Below are 10,000 nucleotides of genomic sequence, written 5' to 3'. Positions count from 1 at the left end.
AACACATTGGCTGCTATTCACCTGGGATTGAACTGCAATGCATTGACAGAAACCTAACAAAAAGATCCAGAGTACCAAGCATGCAGGAGGAACTTCACATTTCTTCAATGGGAAGATGTTGCCTTTGACGACTTGAACACTGCCCTCCTCTGTGATGTCAGTACTGGTAGGCCACTACCGTGGAAACCTGGCCCCGTGTGCCAACAGGTATTTGATTTAATTCATGGCCTCTCACACCCCTCACTCCATTCTAATACATAGCTACTGAAGACGAAGCTAACGATTGGATCTGAACCTGTACTTCATGCCTAACTTCAAAAGTATATTGACACATGGATTCTGGAATGAGCACCTTTCCTCGACCTCAGCATTGTTCTGCCCACATTCACTTCGACGTAGTAGGGCCCTTACCGACATCATGTCACAGTTATATGTTTACCGTCATGGACTGTGCCATATCCGCCTCATGTACATCGTTTACTCTCAGGGCGGTTATTGAGATTTGGTATTCCTGAGCATATTACTTCTGACAGGGGTACCACTTTCACCCCTCAATTGGGAATATCATTAGCAAATCTCCTGCATCACCCTGCATCAGACAACCGCCTACAACCCTGCAGTCAATGGAATGGTCGAACATTTTTATCACACCATCCAAGCAGCTTTCATTTCCTGCTGCAATGACTCCAATTTGTTTACTAAGCTTCCCCGAGTCCCCCTAGAATTAAGGACCATTCCTAAGGAGGACTCAGGATGTTTTGGCTGCTGAAATATTGCATAGCGACCAGTTTTTTGTCCCTGCAGATATTTTTTTTCAATGTGCAACCCCTCTCAACAATCTCCAGTGACCATGTAATGTGAGAAAGTTTACGCCCAGCTGCCAGAATTACAAGCCCCCAGCGAAGCAAAACATACACAAACATTTAAACACCACAATGCATGTGCTTGTGTGCACACTGACACTAGCAAGTCACTATTGACGCCTCCTTACATGACCCTTTACTCATTATTCGTTGCAAACTGAAGGCTTTCTTAGTTAACATTCGTGGTAGAGACTGAGTTTCCATTGATTGCCTAAAACCTGCATATATCCTGCAAGATGACCCACCTACAGCTCGCCTCTTGAGGGCAGGACACCTTATTTCATATGTACAGTATGTCTTTTTTAGGGGAGGGGAGCCACGAACCGCACATGTTAAATACGCTGTAATGCTATGGTTTTTCTTTATCTCTCACTCTCTCCTGCACTGATGATGATAAACATGTTTAAGCTTCTAATTGTATGTTTCACATGTTTTTATATTCGTGCCATTGTTGCCCTCGACCGTTTGTGTATAAGCTCGTTATCTTGTTCGTATCTACCCTTGCGACAATTTCAAGAATCGCAATAAAAATGTCCTCTGCTACCCTTAAAATTACCAGGGTCCAACCTTCCATAACACACACACACACACACATATATATATATATATATATATATATATATATATATATATATATATATATATATATATATATATATATATATATATATATATATATATATATATATATATATTTATATATATATATATATATATATATATATATATATATATATATAATATATATATATATATATATATATATATATATATATATATATATATATATATACGTGTTTGTGTGTGTATGTGTGGGCATATATATATTATGTGCGTGTGAGTGAGGTCATATTCGTGGTTCTTTATTACGGATTCCTTAGTTGGCTAGGGTTATTTTATGCAATACCAATAACTCCAGTATATAAATTAAGGAGAAGAATAACTGATAAGGTATAGTTACATACTCCTTTGCCTTTTCCTACTGTAATTACTCATCGTTTTTTCACTTAAATGATAGCATTTAAGTGTTACACAATACATTATCCATAATACACAAAAGTTGAAAATAGGGAAATACCAATCTTCGTATATCGTTTTGTAAAACAGGCTTTTTGAAAATAGGTTCTCTAGGACAGTTAAAGGATGGAGTTTTCATTAATAAATAAGATAAACTCTCTTTCAAGACTTTACAGTAGGAAATAACCTATGAATGAAGGAAATAGTTTAACTTTGCCGTTAGTGTAAAAAATCTCATTTGTATTGAGGAGGAAGAAAACTGGATATATTGAACGTTTTGAGAATTAGTATATCTGTGTAGGATTATTTATTATAATCCTTACAAAATTATTATCAAACCTGTTCTTTCTTCTTATAGCACGTATAATTGATTGATTGATAGTATCCTCATGCTGATATAAATCCATTGGCCTTTAAAGTATTTTTTTCTAGTGTATTTATTCAAGCGAAACCAATCTTGAATTTTACATGAATATTTGTATGTTATAAATATAATCGTACATGAAATAAATATAATCTTTTTAATTGTGTTCACCAGCGAGCAAATATTATAATGGAAAATACGAATCCTCCCTCAAATGACTGAGGCAAAACAATTCTCCAAATAAAGGAAAAAGAAATTAAGACTTTTTGGGCTCAAGCCATGTCGTCCTGATGGAAGTTCCTAAAGGGTAGCTTCCTTGGGTATATTATAACTACGGCGATATTCCCAGAGAATTTACCTTAAGGTACCCAGAATTCTAACTCCTGGAGCGAATATCCCTAATAAAAGAACCAGGGATATCGCGAAATATCAGAGGACGTATTCTTGACACGCCACATAGCAATCTGCACCCCAAACAGAGTTAACACTTCGAAGGGGTCAATTGGCAAGAAAACGAAAACGAGAAAGAAAGGAGAGTCGCTCGCAAGGTATCTCTCCTCTCCCGCTTCGTAAGCGTGCATTGCGCCGCTCACGGCGCCATCTGTATTCCTTTTTGCGTAGCTCAACAACTCGGTGTTTTTTCCCTGTTTCTCGCAATTCTTGGATTATTTCAACTTATAATGCTTTCTCCAACTTCTTCTGCTTCTGATAAGTTGAGTATTATTTCTCTTATGTATAAATGTAAGCTCTTGGTAATTTTAAAAGTGATTTGATAGTGATATCGTTGTTACAAGAGCTGTTGCGTACCGGAGGCGTCCTGGACGCTGTCGCTCACTAGGTATGAGTTATTTAGTTAGCCAGAGCGACGTTCCCGGCTGTTTTGCTTTAATAATTTTAGCTGTTTAGCGTTACATAGGATTTCTTTATATGATGCTTTTAGTATTTTTGTTTTGGCGAAGGATTTGCCGATTCTGGCCTACGCTAGACCTTGTAGCCTAGTCATTTGGCCCTTGTACTTTCCTGCATGATATTCAGATTTCCGAGTGTTTTAAAATTTTATTGAATCTTTAGGCAGTTTTATACATTTAAGATTATGTTGATTTCTTCCAAGATAGTATACGAGTGAGTTTCAGTGATTTAGGTAATCGATTCTCTTTGCGCCTAGGCTAGTTGTCTATGGGGCCTTAGTTTACTTTCTCACACTCCCCGGTTGCTCTCTTCTCTTCGGAGAAGGTGTGCAATCCCTTTCCCTCTGTTTAAGCCTTGGGTTTAACCCTAATGGTTTATCTGAATTGACTTTAGATACAACTATATTAGGGAGTTTCTGTTCCTTCCTGTTTCCAGTAAGTCTGGCTTCAGGGAGGGGGCAGGACATCAGAGTTCTTAGTCTGAGTCTGTTTATGTCTAGCTTGTGGTTGAGATTCCCTCGCTAGACTGACAACAGACATAGGAGGCTTAGCCTCCTTAGTTCACTTTCGAAGGTTTCTGTACGAGATGATTCCTTCTTCTTGTGATCTAGCAGACTAGTCCTGTGTTGTTGTTCTCGGGGTGGAGGATAAGATCCTCTTTTCTGTGAATAACAACGCCTTCCTTGCTTTGGTTCCGAGGGAGTTGGCAAGTATTGCTGGCCTCCCTCCTCAGATCTCCCCTAGGCTAAGATGAGTTTTCTTGGCTGCGGGTGATTCATTATTAGAGCAAGGTTGGCAGGACCCTCTTCTCCCTTTCCCCCTCTTTCCTTTGTGATGGCCTAGCCATTGCATTCCTGTCCGTCATTCTACATCTGTACCTAACATAGGTTAGGATGTGGGGTTGACTCAGTCCTTTGCCGCTGGCAAGGGTCTTCTGCTTTGAGTGCTGCCCAGACCTCCCTTGGTCTCTCATCCATGTTTTTCTGTAGAGCCAGATGGCATTGGTCAGGACGCCTGAAGTTATATTCTCCCCTTCCTTATGTGCACTCTTTCGGGTTGCCGGGTTATGAGGTAGTACAGTCTCTTATCCCGGCATCCATTCTGTTTTTCTTTTAGTGTTGTTCTCTAGCCCGGCTGCCGGCCTGAGTGACCGGCAGCCGGGCAGTTGGAGTTCTCTGGTTCTTTTGCTGCCGGCCGGCATTGGTTGTAAACCTTTGCCGGCCGGCTATATATCACACCATTGTCTGCTGGCCACTACGATTGGTGGCCGGCAGCCGGGTGCTATCTTGTGTAGTTGCCGGTACATGCATTTGAACCAGCGTTCTTCCACCTTATAGTTCTTATGTAGTATACTTTGGAACTAGTTAAGGAGTGTCACATTACCTTCTATACTGTAGCCAGTATTTTTCAGTATAGTATATACTGTAGGGAGAAAACTATAGAATAGTATTTGTTACAACACTGTTTTTCTAACACTTTTGTGTTGTCTCGCACAACCCTTTGGTGTAACCTTACAGATAAAAAAAGTGAGTTCTTTCTTGTCTACTATCCAGGATTTTAAAATCATTTTTTGGGTGTGAGCTACACCTGTTTCCTCTGGAAATTATTCATTGGTTGCTCTAGAATAGATTAACCATACGATTTTATTATCTGGAAGGTTGCAGCAATTGACTGTGCGGGAAATACATGTATGTGTCTTTCCTTTCTAGTTTAGTTGTGCTAAGCTATGTATATCCAGTGATACGTAGTTCACTTGATACTCATTGAATTTTCTTCTCTTTACAGGAGGACCATCCGAAGTGTGGAAGCGTTTTCTGCAACGTCCGCAGCAAGAACTTCTGCGGACATAATTTGTGTAGGAGGCACGCAGCATGCGCAGTCTCCAAAGGTGATCTTCGGTATTGGGACCGGCAGGTATGTACCGTGTGCACAAACCTGATTACTGAGGCTTTTGATTCCCCTAAGACAGCGGAGTCAAGGGACGCAGCAAGGGAGAAGCTTCGTACCTGGGTAAGGGGCTTTCAGAAGAACACTTCTGTGCCCTATCTTCCAAGTGAGAAGATGAGGGCTTACCTTTTCCCCAGGGCGTCAGCTGATGCAGTGATTCCCCAGCCCCAAGTGGAGATACCAGTGGTTCAGATCCCTGTGGATTCTGAAGTCGCGGACGCCCTGCAGGACATCCAATTGGACGATAGGATGTCGGAGGTGTCCGAGCGTCTGGAAGATGACCTTCTGGCAGAAGACCAGGATGAAGAGCAGGCTCCAGACAATGAAGAGGAAGAGGTCGACGAGGTGTCGGCTACTCCGGTTCAGGCCACTGAACCTATTCCCTCAACATCGTCCTCTCTCCCAGATGAGCTGGGAAAGACCCTGTCCTCCATCGTTGGAATGATCCAACAGATGCAGAGGGAGAATAATGAGAAGGCGGCTGAAATGGAGCTGGAGATGCGGAGACTTGTAGCATCACGTGGGCCCCAGAAGAAGCTCAGCGTGAAAGACCTTCCCTTGTGCTCAGATGTTAACCCTTGGAAGTATGCTGAGCACATGCCTATGACGACGGGAAAAATCGTCATTTCGGAGAAGTTGGGCTCAGTCCCCCTTGAGGAGGTGGAATTCTGGCCCAGCAAGGAGTCGTATCCGGACTGTTATGTCCGTCTAAGGAAGGAACCAGACTCAAAGGAAGAAACAGAGCCGAAGGAGGTCATAGTTTTGGACCACGCTAAGGCTCAAGCTTTATTGTCAAGCTCGATGAAAGAGAGAGGCTTCTCAAACTCGAAGGTACCTGCTTTGAGTAAGAAGCACCCTTCCTTTGTGTCCCCTCCTTCTAGAGCCTTCCCCTTTATGCAGAAATGGTTTACGGCTGTGCTGAAAGCAGTCGAGGCAGGTAAGCCATGCCCCTCCTTGGAGGAGTGTAAACCTCTGTCTTTGGCCCTACCCATGGACCACAAGGACTGGAAGGACGTCCATCTTACCTTCTCAGTCGGGAAGTTGGAGGCTGATATTGCCGGACGTCAGTTCGGCGAGAACCTCCCCAAGCTGTCTGACTTTCTTTTGCGAAGGGAGCTTGAGACAAAAGAAAGACTTGCTGCCTCAATGTCTCATCAAACAACTCTGGAGACAATGGCAAGTGACCCCAAGGTCCATGAGATGTTCATGGGTGTGGCTAAGACACACCTAGTCACAGTGACAAAGGACCTTTATAGCTTCGTCAAAGCTAGAAGGGCTTGTAGGGAGTTCGTGTTCGCCTCGGCTGCGGTGGGGCACGAGCCAAGGAAGCTAATCTCCTCCAACATTTTGGGCAAAGACCTCTTCCCTAGTGAAGCGGTCAAGGAGGTTGTAGATAAGGCCGCCACGGAGAATAGAAACCTTCTCCAGAAGAGGGGCCTATCCCTCAAGAGAAAGTCTTCCCTGGATGAGGGTCCCCAACCAAAGAGGAAGACTAAGAAGACTAGGCTACCCTCTCGGCCAGCCAAGCCGTTCAGACAGCAGCAGCAACAGCAATTTTCTATGCCTACAGTGCCCCAGATGGTGGCACAAACCCCAACCACGTACCAGTGGGTACCCCAAGCCGTGTCGACGCAGTCTCCGGCATTTAATCCAGCGTTCGAAGGGCAGCCAACTACCTTTCGAGCGAAGCCTAGAGGAGCAGCCAGAGGTTCGTCTAGACGCCCCTCAAGGGGGAGGGGATTCAGGGGTGGTCGCGGTCAAGGAGGCAAGGCCTCAGGGCAACAGCAGTCGAAGTGAGATGATACCGGTAGGAGGGAGACTTGAGAATTTTTGGGATCGGTGGACCTTCGATCCCTGGGCCCACAGCCTACTCAAGAATGGACTGGGTTGGAGCTGGTACAGCACTCCACCCCCGTGCCCTCGATTTTTCCAACACTCCACCCCCGTTCTGGAAGAGTACATTCAAGAACTGTTGGAGAAAAGGGTAATCCGAAGGGTAAAGTCCATCAAATTAAAAGGGAGGCTGTTCTATGTTCTCCATAGATTTGTCAGACGCCTATTGGCACGTTCCAATCAATCGTCAACTCTCCCCCTGCCTAGGGTTCAAGCTACATCGAAGACTCTATGCCTTCAGAGCCATGCCATTCGGGTTAAACATAGCCCCAAAAATCTTCACAAAGCTTGCAAGCGTAGCTCTCAAACAATTACGCTTAAAGGGAATCCAGGTGGTAGCCTACCTGGACGACTGGCTAGTGTGGGCAGCATCCAAGACAGAATGTTTGCAAGCTTCCCTACAGGTGATCCAGTTCCTAGAGTATCTAGGCTTCAAGATCAACAGAAAAAAGTCTCGACTTTCTCCATATCAAAAGTTCCAGTGGTTGGGAATCCACTGGGACCTAGTGTCACACCAACTCTCCATCCCGGCGAAGAAGAGGAAGGAGATAGCTGGTTCTGTCAAGAGACTTCTGGATTCCGAAAGGATATCAAGACGCGAACAGGAGAGAGTGCTGGGTTCTCTCCAGTTTGCCTCAGTAACAGACCCGGTGCTAAGAGCACAGCTAAAGGATGCAACCGGAGTTTGGAGAAGTTATGCATCAAACGCGCGAAGAGATCTGATGAGACCAGTTCCGCTTCGTCTACGTACGCTTCTCAGGCCTTGGTCCTAAGTCAGGGAACTAAAGAAGTCGGTACTTCTTCAGCCACCTCCCCCCTCATTGACTATTCACACAGACGCCTCGAAGGAGGGGTGGGGAGGTCATTCTCATCTGAAGAAGGCCCAAGGGACTTGGTCCAATCTATTCAAGACATTTCACATAACTTTCTGGAAGCTATGGCAGTACTCCTTACCTTGAAGAAAGTCTCCCCTCGTCGCTCGATCCACATAAGGTTAGTGCTGTACAGCGAGGTGATTGTGAGATGCTTGAATCGACAAGGATCGAGGTCACCACCACTCAACCAGGTGATGTTGGCCATCTTTCGACTGGCGGAAAAGAAGAAGTGGTACCTGTCGGCAGTTCACCTTCAAGGAGTCCGTAATGTGACAGCGGACGCTCTATCCAGGTTCACACTGATATAGTCGGAATGGTCCCTAGACGCAGGATCATTCTCCTTCATCTTGAGTCAAGTCCCAGAACTGCAGATAGACCTCTTTGCGACGAAAGACAACAAGAAGTTACCCCTTTACGTGTCCCCGTACGAGGATCCCTGGGCGGAAGCAGTGGACGCGATGTCCCTCGACTGGAACAGATGGTCCAGGATTTACCTGTTCCCTCCTCACAACCTTCTGTTGAGGGTCCTCAACAAACTGAGATCTTTCAAGGGAGTAGCGGCAATAGTGGCTCACAAGAGGCCGAACGGCGTGTGGTTCCCTCTGGCATTGGAACTACGGCTGAAGTGTCTACCGTTACCAGATCCAGTTCGGACCCAGCGATTTCAGAAGTCGACTGTCTGCGCTTCATCACAGAAAACCCGGAACCTGCAGCTCATGATTTTCTCTCCCTAGCGGTGAGAAAACGTTTCGGGATTTCAAAAGACAGTATAGACTTCCTAGAGGAATATAAGTGCAAATCTACTAGAAGGCAATATGAGTCATCTTGGAGGAAATGGGTGGCCTTTGTCAAGGCGAAGAATCCGCAGAAGATCTCGACGGACTTCTGCTTATCTTTCTTCATCCACCTCCATGGTCAAGGGTTAGCAGCCAACACAATATCAACGTGTAAATCTGCTTTGATAAGACCCATTTTATATGCCTTCCAGGTCGACCTCGCTAACGATATTTTTAATAAAATTCCGAAAGCCTGTGCTAGACTCAGACCATCAGCACCTTCAAAGCCCCTTTCATGGTCTTTAGATAAAGTTCTTCATTTCGCTTCGCTGTTGAACAATGAGGAGTGTGCTTTAAAGGATTTGACCCAAAAAGTTATCTTCTTATTTGCACTCGCGTCGGGGGCCAGGGTTAGTGAAATTGTAGCCCTCTCGAGAGAGGAGGGTCGTCTTCAGTTCTTGGATGGGGGAGAACTGAACCTGTTTCCGGATCCTACGTTTCTTGCCAAGAACGAGTTACCCACCAACAGGCGGGGTCCCTGGAGAATCTGCCCTCTGAAAGAAAATGCATCTCTATGTCCAGTGGAATGCCGATAGGTCTATCTTCGTAGAACTTCAGACTTCAGGGGTGGTCAACTATTCAGGGGAGAAACATCAGGCTCAAATTTATCACTGAATCAACTTAGCGTGAAAATCACCTATTTTATTCGCAGAGCGGATCCAGACAGTACACCCGCAGGTCACGATCCGAGGAAAGTTGCCTCATCCTTAAATTTCTTTAATTGTATGGATTTTGAACATCTTCGTTCATACACTGGCTGGAAGTCTTCCAGAGTGTTCTCTCGTCACTATGCGAAGCAAGTGGAGCAACTAAAGAGGTCTGTGGTAGCAGTGGGTTGTGTCGTTAACCCTGCTGTTTAACTCTGCGAGGAACAGTGAATTTAATTGGGACGATTAATTCCGGGGTGAGTGTGTAGTTACGAACTGTTCTACAAACTAAGTGTTAGGGCACTGGGCTGCCCACATTGACTGTTCCACTTTCAAAGGTGAACCTAGCATAAGTGCAGACATGTGTGCCGAGCGTTTCCAACGCTAATGTAACTGATTAGTAATACAGACTTTTATAATTTTGATACCTCGGTATGTTAAAAGTGGCGCTAATGTTTTTCTTTCAAATAAACAAGTTTCTGTTAACTATCATGCTTATGCTTATTTGTTGGTTATCCTCCTCTTATATATATATATATATATATATATATATATATATATAATGGTTGTTTTACCTGTTTTATTTATTGTTTGTCAATAAACTAGTTCTTGTGAACCTTGCGTCTCCTTCACCTGTGTCAATTTATTTG

The sequence above is a fragment of the Palaemon carinicauda genome, chromosome 11, assembly GCF_036898095.1.
Source record: "Palaemon carinicauda isolate YSFRI2023 chromosome 11, ASM3689809v2, whole genome shotgun sequence".
Classification (NCBI taxonomy): Eukaryota; Metazoa; Arthropoda; class Malacostraca; order Decapoda; family Palaemonidae; genus Palaemon; species Palaemon carinicauda.
This window is presented reverse-complemented; position numbering follows the sequence as displayed.